Source organism: Saccostrea echinata, unplaced genomic scaffold (assembly GCF_033153115.1).
Source record: "Saccostrea echinata isolate AGI-Se365-2 ecotype Australia unplaced genomic scaffold, CSIRO_AGI_Sech_v1 ptg000051l, whole genome shotgun sequence".
NCBI lineage: Eukaryota > Metazoa > Mollusca > Bivalvia > Ostreida > Ostreidae > Saccostrea > Saccostrea echinata.
The window spans coordinates 5,170,583-5,183,769 of NW_026889800.1; the positions used below are offsets into that span (position 1 = coordinate 5,170,583).

At 35.4% G+C, this 13,187-nt stretch overlaps 1 pseudogene; it reads left to right on the forward strand.

Moving 5' to 3' along the window:
• Positions 1 to 749: 749 nt before the first annotated feature.
• The window catches only part of LOC133203662 (serine/threonine-protein kinase TBK1-like), a 63,838-nt pseudogene continuing 51,400 nt past the window's right edge, over positions 750 to 13,187 (forward strand).

Below are 13,187 nucleotides of genomic sequence, written 5' to 3' on the forward strand. Positions count from 1 at the left end.
AACCAGAAAAACGATCTTTTATGTGCCAAGGGGGTTGAAACCCTTGACACGGGGCACCATTTAACATCCCATCCAACAGACTTAAAATTTAAAAATATGTAAACTGTTAAAAACCTTTCCTTTTGATGGTGACTTTAAATTTATGTATAGCTAATTGTCAAAGAAAGTACTCAAGATGATTTCCTCAAACTTTATATGCTTATACATATTGATGAGAGCTATTCAATGGCATCAACATTTTTTTTAACCTTAGCCATTCATTTGACCTTGACCTCACTTTCCTCAAATTTTTGTTTATCTAAGTTTCAAAGAAACAAATCAAGATATTCTTTTCAAACATATATGCTGATAGATACTGAGGAGAGCTGCTCAACTTCTTCAACATTTTTGACCTTGACCTCATGTTTCTCAAATTTGTTTATGCACTGGTGCATTATTTCGTGAGAATTTATCAACTCTGTCCATTTTTTTACCCTGACCTTACAATGACTTTTAACTTTACTATTTTTTGTGTATTAAACTCAGTTTTAAAGAAACTTAGATATTTTCATCAAACTTCATACACTAATACAAATTTTTATGTTGCATGTCTTATGAATCCTGAATGAGGCATTCATGTCCTATGGACATATTTCTAGTTTGCAGTATTTGTGTATGAAATTCGTAAGTTTGTTCAGAGGAAAATTAAAATATGTTCTAAAATTTGCCACATGGTTAATAAAGATAGTTTAATAAATTTCATTGCTCAGATGTAGATGGCCACCACAGCACATATCTGGCAGAGCTCAGAGTCGTATCGCTGGAATACAGGGGACGTACTCGGTCGTGGAGCAACAGCAGTGGTCTACAAAGCCAGAAACTTAGTAAGTTATATTTTAATCTATAGATTTTAAATTTTCTAAAAAGAAAATATCATATTAGGCATTAAAGTTTTATCACTTTTAGCTCACCTCGACGAAGTTGAGATGAGCTTATGCTATACCCCCTGCATCAGTGTCGGCGTTAGCATCGACGTCCCGGTTAAAGTTTTAGGAGCAAGTCCCATTCCAAGGTAACTTTAAGCCCTACCTGGACCAAACTTGCATGTATGGTGCATCTAGGGATGAAAACTACCACACTTGCTTCGGATGCTGGATCTGACCTAGATTTTCCAGATGAGTGACCAGGTTAAAGTTTTTGGAGCAGGTCCATTCCCAAGTAACTATAAGTCCTACCTGGACCAAACTTGCATGTATGATGCATCAAGGGATGGACACTACCACACTTGCTTTGGATGCTGGATCTGACCTAGATTTTCCAAATGAGTGACCAGGTTAAACTTTTTGTAGCAGGTCAGTTCCCAGGTAACTATAAGCCCTACCTTGATCAAACTTGCATGGATGATGCATCCAGGGGTGGACACTACCACACTTGCTTTGGATGCTGGATCTGAGCTAGATTTCCACATGTGAGACCAGGTTTAGATTTGGGAGCATTCCTGTTCCCAAGTATATGTAAGCTCTACCTGGACCAAACTTTCATGTATGATGCATCTAGGGATGTACACTAACCAACCTGCTTCAGATGCTGGATCTGACCTAGATTTTCTACATGAGTTAATTTTAGCCATATTTTAACCAAATTAGCATGAATGATGTATCTAGGGATGGAAACTTCCCGGTTTGCTTTGGATTCTGAATCTGACCTACATTTTACAGATGAGTGACCAGGGTAATTTTTTTAGGGAAGCCATATAATATTATGGCCTGTTATGATTAAACTTGCATAGATGGTGCATCTAAGGATGAAATGTCCAGACTTGCTTTAGATGTTGGAACTGACCACAATTATTTGATTACTTAACAGGTTAAAAGTTTTTTGAGCAGGTCTATTTCCAAGTAACTACAAGTCCTACTTAAACCAAACTTGCATGGATATTGATCTTGGGATGTACCCTATCTAGAAATAAAAAATATTATGTGAAATTTGCTTTACTTATAGATAACATTCGTCTCGGTGAGCTTCATAATCTTTGATTACCTATGTTTAAACCAGTTTTAGAACAGATTATATAACGTGTTCATTCATAAATATATAATACATTAGTGGTATCTCTCTATTATATAACATGCAGAGAGCAAATAAATGTGACTCTCATTGCATACATGTTAACTCTGTTGCTTTAGATGGAAGTCTACCGCTTTTTTCTCCCTCTCCCGCCAACCGCTTTTAGTCAAAAATTGGGTGTTGCTAAAACGCGGAACGGAAAATGGAACGGAAAGCGGAATGGAATGGAAAATATGAGATCAGTTTAAAGCCCTTGAAAAATACAAATTATACCAAAAACGATATAAATTATATATGTTGTTCATATTTAACCTTGATTATCAAGAATGAGTTGATCTCTTCATGTATACCGGTATTCTCATATGAAGTTTCCAGTACAAAAGCAAAGCATAGGGTACGGAAAACATAAAATATATACAAGTGGTATATATAAAACGTTGTGGTGAGATATGAGTGAATTAACTTTATAAAAGACCACTCTGATCAACATGAATAGCCAGTATTCGATATTTATATGTGTGAACACAGCATAATTTTCGATGCACAGGCAACTAAAGCGTGAATAACCATGATATCGTACAACTCTGCATCCCCCACCCACCCCCATCTCCCATATTTGGCCAAATTGTAAAACTGGAAAACAACACTGACCGAATGCACAGAATAACATTAAAATTGCTATGATGGAGAAATCACACATTTTCCAGAAAATGCACTCTTGTAATTTATATATTATTTGGTAGGGAGGGGGGATGATGCATAGATGTAGCCTACGTTGTCTTCGCTTCAAGTGCCTGACAGTGGATAGCGCGGATTCTGGATATTTTTTCGGGTGGGTGGGATAATGTGTACGTTTCCCATCAACTTCACAGGGGTCCGTGATTTTTTGGGGGGGGGGGGGGGAGGTCATTTTTCTTAATAAATATTTACTTTACAATGTACACGTAATAACAAATTTCAGGGGGTCTGAACTCTAGATCTGCACATGCCTGTAGTTTTAATAAGCATGTCCTATATTCTTTCCTTACGTTTTAAAACACCATTGCCCGTTTCATAATAAATGATAAAAAAGAGAGTTTTGTCTTTGGTGAATAAGTTTTAAAAATTAGATTTGGACAAGTGATGAATGAGTATCAGATAGATACTTGGGCTGTGTGTCTAATTAGTATGTATTTCATTGACCACCGTATGTAGTTCTTGGGGGGGGGGGGGGGCATGGATAAATTACATTGTTATGTTATTTTTTAAAATGAGACATAAACTACTGTATGTGTACTTAAAAAAGCGGGCTTCATATTTTAGCGGCTTTGGCGCAGACAACGATGTGCTAATTCATGAATACTGCTAAGAAATCATTTACTAATACAATACACGGCATGGACATGTGTAGTGCTAATTCATGATTACGCCAACAACTCCACACCCCTCGATTGCGCTAAATTTCGAATGTGCAAATTTATGTACACGTAAAGAATACTGGTTCCTGTCTGATTTATATATGCTTGAAATAAATATTTTTCGTTTTTCGTTCCACTTTCCGATCCGTTTTCCATTCCGCATTTTAGCAACACCATCAAAAATCTACTGCTTTTCTACAAATCTGGTGTTGATTGCTTGCTTTGATAGCCATTTTTGAAGCCTCTTGGTCATAAAATCTCGTTGGATCTTGGATTTTAAAGATCTCATTGATATGAACTGGGAGCATACAAATGCTTTTTAGCTCACCTGAGCCGAAGGCTCAAGTGAGCTTTTCTGATCACATTTTGTCTGTAGTCCATCTGTCCATCCGTCTGTAAACTTTTCACATTTTTGACTTCTTCTCCAGAACCACTGGGCCAATTTCAACCAAACTTGCCACAAAGTATCCTTTGGTAAAGGGGATTCAATTTTGTTCAAATGAAGGGCCACCCCTTCTTCCAAGGGGGGAGATAATTATGAATATGTGAAAAATTAATGGCATCATTAAAAAATCTTCTTCTCAAGAACCACTGTGCTTGAGAATATGAAACTTATGTGGAAGCATCCTCAGGTAGTGTAGATTCAAGTTTGTTCAAATCATGACCCCCGGGGGTCGGGTGGGGCCACAATGGGCGATCAAAGTTTTACATAGGAATATATAGGAAAAATCTTTAAAAATCTTCTTCTCAAGAACAGCAAAGCCATGAATGGTCATATTTACATGGAAGCATCCTCAGATAGTGTACATTTAATTTTGTTCAGATCATGACCCCCGGGGGTCGGGTGGGGCCACAATAGGTGATCAAAGTTTTACATAGGAATATATAGTAAAAATATTTAAAAATCTTCTTCTCAAGAACAGCAAAGCCATGATTGGTCATATTTACATGGAAGCATCCTCAGGTAGTGTAGATTCAAGTTTGTTCAAATCATGACCCCTGGGGGTCGGGTGGAGCCGCAATGGGTGATCAAAGTTTTACGTAGAACAGGGTATTATTTTAACTCGGAATAATTATTTCATTCGGAATATAAAGAATTGAAAAAAATAAGCAACTAAGTCTCCTTACATGTACTTGTAGCTCAGAAGAAAAAAAATGTTGCCTTAATTCTCTGCATTTTGTGTCTAATACAGTATTGGGGTAAAGATTTTGCTTATCTCTCTATAAATAATTTATCTTATTTCTTGTAATATTGTTTTTTTCTTTTTAATTTATTTGTTTGTTTGTTTATTGTTGTGTTTGTTTATTTATTTGTGTAAACAAGGTTGCTTGTATTGGCAGGGGTTAGATGAAAATTTTATGGGGTTAGTTGGCGCATGCCTAAAGGGGTTAGTCGCCGCTCAGCGGCGACTAACCCCTTTGAGCATGCGCCAGTTGAGTTAGTTAAAAATCCTGTAGCCTAGTAAAACCATATACAATGTGTATTCGGTCTGTATTGTTAATCAGTCCACGCGATGTACAAATTAAACGGTAATTAACATGGTAGAAGTATTTGTACTGTCACACTGCGCTAAAATCTCAAGTATCTTTCATTCTATAAGTATCCATTGATGAAGATTACACATGCCGATATCCTAAAGAAATAACTCGCAGAGAACGAAAATACATACCAATGCATATTCATTACGATAACCGAAAACACTAACAAGTATTTTTACAGTCGTAACAACGATTAAATCCAACAAATAACCAGAGAAATGCGACGATGTCAACACTGCCAATACACTGCAGACAACTCCTGTTCGACGTCACTTTTCGAAGTGCGACGTCACACGTACACTGTTTTCCCGAACTTTCTGTGTCAAAATGGCGAATAGGCATTGTATGTAATATAAGGTATTCTGTCATCGTAGTACAACACACAAACTTTATTCCTTTAGATTAAAGTTTTCCTTTACTTAGGTAATCAAATATCAGAAGAGGAGACGAAAGTGGGGAGTATTTAGTACAGAAAACAGGTTACAAAAATTTGAAGATCCATGATCCGCCCATTTGTTTCACCTCAGCTAAGAGGTGCATATTTAGTGTGCACATCTCGAGTTTTCAAGTCGATGTGACGTCACAGTCAAGAGCAGCTATATAGTATGACAAGAGCATGATAATGCAAGGAACAGATTCTGTTAAAAAATTAAATTTTTTGTATCTTTCGATTGATTTTAAATAAAAGATCAACATTTAAAAAAATGATTTATAGTGAAAGCTTAAAGAACGTTAATCGTCAATTATCAATACATTTTGATCCTACCGGGGGGGGGGGGGGGGGCTTTTGGAACCAAATAAGGGGACGACCATTTGATTCTGAGGGGAGGGGGGTAATAAATAATCTGTCCTTTAAAATGTTGGTCTTGGAAATAAATAATCCGTTCTTGACTGGCAAGAAAATAAAGAATTTGTCTTTGACTGATGCTATGAAAATAAATAGTCCTTCACCGTTATAAAAAATAAATTGGACTCGGAAAAAATTCCACCCACCCCCTTTCAGAATCAAATGGTCGTCTCCTAATCTGTCTTGCATACACTGGGACAAATAAGGAGGAATGTAACCCAACCCCCAATCCCAATTTTCTCAGATTATTTTTTTTTTTGTTTGTCAGATTTTTCAAGGAGAAGTAAAAAGTAAATTAAGCTTGATTATCTCTCTCAACTTTGATTTGAATCGACAAAATATTGCCAGCCCCTAAATTATATCCATTATAGCCATATCCTAAATTATTTTGTAATTAAGTAAAACCCGTGAAATAACAGATCGATATATTAAAAAAAAATCAACCAGATGATTCACGTTGACCACTACTTAGAGAGTCTATATCGATATCCAAATCAGATACCCCCACCCCGATTTTAATAATCACATACAGCACAGTTGAAATATTTAATTTCTTTTAATTTTCTTCTTGAATCTTAAAACTTCAGACAAACCGTGTAGACCAAGGAAACAATTTATAAACGAAATACTAAACAGCTTCACAGAAACCCGATTCTTAAATCGGGGCAATGGTTAGATTTTATTCCCACCCCATTTCCGGCAGGAAAAAATGGCAGGTTTGATCACAATGTAATAACAAAAAATGGGGTAGAGGTCAGCTTTTCAATAAAAAAAAATCAAGACAAGGCTCTCTGAAAAAAAAAGTCACTACATCGAAGGGTTTTAATCTATATGCACTTTCTAAATGTACCTTATATTCAATATCTCTTTCTCCCCTAATGGAGGTTTTTCCTCCGGTGATGATGGTCACAGGATACACGTATTTGGTATTTGGCAGTACTGGAAGTTTCCGAATCACACTCAGCCAATCGCGAAAGAAGTAGACCTTGCAATCATATTTTATGCAAATTATAAATAAATGAACACACACACACACACAAAATATTTTAGTTTTTCTTTTATTAACAACGATAAATTCCTCCTTCCTGAACAAAGTGTGACATGTAAAACTTTGAATTATGTTTTAAATCCTCTTTTACTTTTTTTTTTTTTTTTTTTTTTTTTTTTTTTTTTTGATAAATCCATGCACTGAAATGGAGATGAAGATTATTGCAAGATGTATAGCGATAACCTAATATTATTGTTTGCCGTACACACCTCGTAAAACACAAATGTTGAGATGATGCAAGTTTATGTTTGTGATCAATACATATTCATCTAAACTACAGTTCAAAGTTCATTCAGATACTGTGCATGTATTAATTTTTTTCGTAGACAGCAAGAATGAAGGGGAGACAGGACAAAAAACATGCGCCCGATCTTCGATCTTTGAATTTAGACATAAAATTTACTATTAAGTTCTGTTTCATTGATAATGTTTTCGCACATTTACGCAAATATCCTTTCTATATAATTGTGCAGTGATGTATATTTATTTAGATGAGTATTTTTCGTAATTTTATATTTTTCGCATATACTTATGTACGTATTTTCTTTTTAAATGTTCTGTTGCTTAACTCGAGTTATCTTTTTCATTTAAATTTAAAAAAAATAATGTAACTACAACTCACGCATGCTGTAGAAGACATCAATACATATCTGATTTCATTGTCAAACCCAGAAAGAAGATTATGGTCTCCTTATGTTCATACAACGGAGATCTAGATTGCCATGCTTTTAGTTTACAGGGGGAAAAAATCACTAAATTAAAAAAATTATAGTGAACCATTTATGAGGAGCCGACAAAACTATTGCCGGGGGGGGGGGGGGGGGGGGGTTATCACTTTCCTTAGTTAATTTCTCCAGATACCTAAATTTCTTTACCAATCCACAACGGATCTGTGTTTCCTGGTGTAATTAAAATTGGTTAAATTACTGCAAGATGAAATTAATGGAAGAGCCTTATGTGACGACCATTTACACGGATAACTGCTCGACATTTTCTCAAATTAAAAATAATCGATGTTACCCGACGTCTGGACTGTCGACGAAAGTCAGCAGGTACAACGCATTTATCAGGCATGTAGTATCTGGGGGGGGGGGGCTGCCCCCACTTTTTTGCAAGTTATAACCTTTAACTGTTGAAAATGTTCATTGGTGGTGAATAAAATTTGGCTAGGTAAGTTGTTAACCCCCCCCCTCCAACTTTCAAAAACGATACTAAGTGCCTGTTTATACTAAATGGAGTCGCTGCCACTTGATGTTATTTTTCTTTTAATGAAAAAATATACCCCCTACCTAATTATTAGGTAGGGGGTATATTTTTTTATTGAAAGAAAAATAAATAACGTCAGGTGCCTGTGGTTGCATCCTATTTCCTAAAGATTAGGTAGGGGGTCTATATAATATTTTTTAAATTTTTTATACTAAAAGAAAAATAATTTACGTCAGGTGCCTCTGGTCGCTTCCTATTTATTAAAGTATTGGATAGACAGAATTGATTGTCCCTTCTGTAGTATGTTTTATATACAGGTAAGATCTTAAAATTCAAAGAAGTTAAGCTCCAGACTATATATAATTATATATGGATAAGTCTCTATATTTTCATGGACGCCTACTCAACACATTCGAGGTAGTACATGTACATGTATTTCCGCTTCTCGGAAAGGCCCGAGAAGTTGCGATTGTTGATCTGAAAGAGACAAACCAAAGCGCATTATGTACAAGCACAATAAAAAAAGGTCCAGAAAACAGAGATTTGTTAGGAATTTTCAAAGTCCAAGGGCTGGGGCATGTATATACTAGTATATACGTCCCTGCTAAGGGCCATAAGCCCATAATTTTCGTAAAGATGGGTCAGTCAACACGAAACTCATACTTGATCTGTAAGACATCAATATCAGAAGAGTTAAGACATACTAAAAATCAGCTCATTATATACCAGTAGTATCTTCAAGTATAGACATAAAAATCTGGAAAATGACGGACGGACAGGGGGTAACACTACACTAGACAAAATTGCTAACGCACAAATAAAATTAAAATGCTAATTTTCTTAAATTGTTTATGATGTTTTTGAGATATGTTATCAAAGTAAAAAATGAGACATTTAATGTCCTAACTTATCAATAACTACGATGTTTACTGAAGCGTGACCATTTGTAGAAATAATGAAAATTGTGCTCATACTTTTTGGAGGAAGAAATTTTTATTTTTTTTTCTTTGTGTTTGTATTCTTTATGTTTGTGCTAACTAAAAACCCAGAAAAAATTACAACTATGCCACGTTTGACCCTGGAAAAGCGTGTCTAAGCAGTTAGCTAGTATGGCGTGTGTAGGGGGTAGCTTTGGAGAAATTTATATATAAAAAAAATAAAACAATTCATACATCATTCTTTCTTCTAGTGAAGATTAGTGAAGATTAGTTACAATTAGATTAACAAATATAAAAATTGTTTACTTTAGATAGCCATGGCATTTAATAAGCACCACAAGACAATTTCAAGATTCTTCCACAAAACTGGGGCAACCGGAAGTTAGGTAATCTGGGTATGGACACCAAGGCACTGGATGAATACTAGGCAATATGATAGTCAATCGCTGTATATTATTTGATTTTTCACTCGGAGACTGCTTTTGTTGCAACCTCACGGACCACAATTTGTGATTACCAACTTCATATATTTGAAAGAAACGATGCGCAGTGCATGTCGGGAAAATGGTTTTCGGGCAAGAAGGTCACAAAAGTTTTTTGTCATGACACTAAGACATTTGTCAATTCCACTGTATTGGGAAAGATGGTATATTAGATATACAATACCGATTAAGTAAATGTTCAATTCACAAACAAGAATAACAAGTGGTGCGTTAGCAATTTTGTCTGTTCCGGCCATTGAAAATGCAGAAAATTCAAAGTAAACGTGGAAACAACGGAAAAGTGGCTAACTATCACTACTAGGCATTTTCTGTAGCTTGCCGAAATGCAAAAACAGTGACTCTAGCTTGTCATTTTTGATCTTCAGATTACACTCGGATGGATCACTGAAAATAAAGACTACTCCCTTGGATGCAAAAAAGTCATGTCATACCGGATTGTTTCAAGTTGAATTGTACTGTATGAAATCTGAAGGAAAAATGATTGAGAAATGATAGAATTGAAATGTTTTAATGATTTTGTTTTCTTACAAAACAAGTGAAGGTTAAAGTGAGGTGGATGCGCTCATGTGGAACAGACAGTCATATTGAGACATTACCAACTTTTTATTAAAATACATGTGCGTGATTCTGTAAATGTTAAACTGAAAAAAGATGCACGTGTTTCAAACTTCCTTTATGTCTTTCTTAGCATAAACATTATAGAGCTTCAGTCTTATCATGCAGTCATTTTGGTTTTCAGTGTACAATGTAGATGGAATTACATGTATTAATATTGAGATCGATCGGAAGTACATGTATGTATACACGTCACCTTAGATTTCTGTAAACATGATCTACATTGTACATAATTAAATAATTTATCAGGAAGAAATGCATTTTAAAGTCTAGTTAACTTCTTTTTGCAGATACACAGAGACTATATATACGTATCCATGACTTGCATGATTTTTTTTTTTTTTTTTTTTTTTTTTGGATTTTATTAAATTAAGAGATTGAGAAGAAATATTTCAATTGATCGTTTGGTTTTGCATACATATATATGTTTCTTCAACTCATCAGGGTCAAATGTTCTTCCTGACAGGTTGTTGAAGTCTTCATCCGGGAAAAAAATTGCTGTCACAATAATTCATTTAGTACATTGTTTTGAAAATAAGAAATGGGTGTCCTTAATATGTTAACTCCATCGGATACAATCGTGTGCTGCTGCTGCTGTCTGCTATAGATAAGAAAAATCCTCATTCAATACGTGTGTTCTGCAAGGATTAACACCGAGGTCTACAAGTATACGGTTATGAAGGTAATATAAGCGAAGACAATTTTTCTTTATTTTTTGTACTGTTTCACAGGAAGGTTGGAATTTATTCAAAAACTTCTACACGAGAAGAAGAAAACACTTGCTGTGGCCTTCAACTCGACATTTCGATATATCGACAACGTATTATCAATTAACAACAATTACTTTCATTCATATGTTGACTTGATATATCCCAGTGAAGATACCACAGAGTCTGACACATCTGTTTCATATTTAGATATTTTACTAGAAAAAGACGTTAATGGTAACCTAACAACAAAGCTTTATGATAAACGTGATGACTTCAACTTTTCAATCCTCACCTTCCTTACTTATGTAGCAAATATACCCTTATCATCTGCATCTCTCGATACACAAGAGTATGCTCTACCTATGAACAATTTCTAAAACGAGGCAAGCTATTGACAAACAAGTTGATGAAACAAGGATATCAACAGTCTCGTTTGATGTAATCTTTTCGCAAGTTTTACGGTCGATACAATGATCTTGTCAGCACGTACAACTTATCATTGAGTCAAATGCTGACTGATGTTTTTCATACTAATTGTTAGGCCATTATTTATACACTGAACTGTCTATGGGTTTTTCTTTTTTTTTTCCCGATCATTTCAAGGAGCACACGGCGGGTGTGACCGGTTGGCAGGGGATGCTCACTCCTCCACTGGCACCTGATCCCACCTCTAAATTTTGAGGTCCGTGTTTGCTCTGCTCCAAATTTGTATACTTTCATTGGACTTTCCAGATTGAATACTGTTCGTTATCTTCATCTTTTCATACAGATGACAATAAAGAGAAAAACAAATTCCTGAAATACAAGTATACATGTATTCTAATTTTGATAAAACATTAGTTTTTGGAATGAATTAAGATAAAGAGCTACAAAATATTTTCCTCGTCTCTATTTATAAACCGGCATGTCGTATTCGGGGGGGGGGGGTCTGCCCTCCTTTTCCAAACATACCCCCCCCCCCAAAAAAAAAAAAACCACACACACATACGTTCAAAAACGATACTACGTGCCTGATATATATACACAAAGATGTTCACTGCAGGACTTGAACTTATCATGAACAACAAGAACACTCGCGGCTAGCTTGTTAATCGATAAAAATAATTTTTGGTGATCGAGTTTTAGATGAAATATTTTTCAAGCTACAAAAATAATGTATTCAGATGTCCGCACTTTACAAAATGCAGTATAAATTTTTGTCAATAGTGCCGCATTTTTTAAAAGATTATAGTCACAAATGAAGAATCAGTGTATTGAATCCAAGATGCTCTCCTTAATTATTAGCACTTCGGATTACATTGTACATTATACCAAAGGTTTTTTTTTATTTTATTTTATCCAAAATCTAACATCTAGCGGCTTGACAAGCTTTCCGTTAAATACAGTTACATGTAATATCTATCACCTGGCTGCTAAGTTAGGCTTACAATCAACTCTCTACCATCGACTTACCAGTGATAGAAATAAACAACAGTTCTGCAAAGGAGACCTGCTACGATCTTTAACACAACCATCAAATAACCCACTTTCACGTAAAAGTAACGGCACATACAGAGAGATATTTCATATTTACGAAATTTTGATTAATCTACATGTATAAAATAGTATCAAATACAGATATTAAAAAATTTTACTAATCCTTTGTATAGGCATTTTATGTTAAAAATCTGTTGCAACTTGCAAGGGCAGATCCAGGAATTTTTTCCCAAGGGGAAGGGGGGGGGGGGGGGCTTTCACACAAACTAACACCTATCTTACTTCTAAGGGCAGCTCACTCTAACTGCATAAAACTACCCCATTCGGCAAACCTCGGGTGATTCCGTCACCTTCATCACAGAGGTACGAATCGGCCGAGGTGTGCCGAGTGAAAACTACCCAACAAGTAGAACTCTTTAGTATGCAGTGTTTAGAGCTTCTTTAAGAATTCTTGAAATTAAATAGTCGCAATTATAAAGTTAAAAATTAATAAGAGATATGTGTACCAGAAGTAAACATCTACATGTCGATCTATAGAAGCCGATACAGAAGATCCCAAGGCCAAAGGGTAAAGTGGCACCCGCACCCCATCCAGCAAGTCGGGAAAAGGTGGCTTTTTCTTTAAACTGTTCAAAGTTTTGTGCTTAACCGAGAAAAACACCATGTGTGTAGCATACACTGTAAACTATTATATTTTTTTTCTGCACGTTAATATTTCTTAAGTAGGATAACCCGTAAATGTTATGAAATCTTGAAGATCGTTAGTACTAAATAATAAATACTCAACATAATTTGTGGTTCATTAAACTTCCCATTCAAACAATACATAAGAACTACTGAAAATTCTCAGTTGATGAAATAA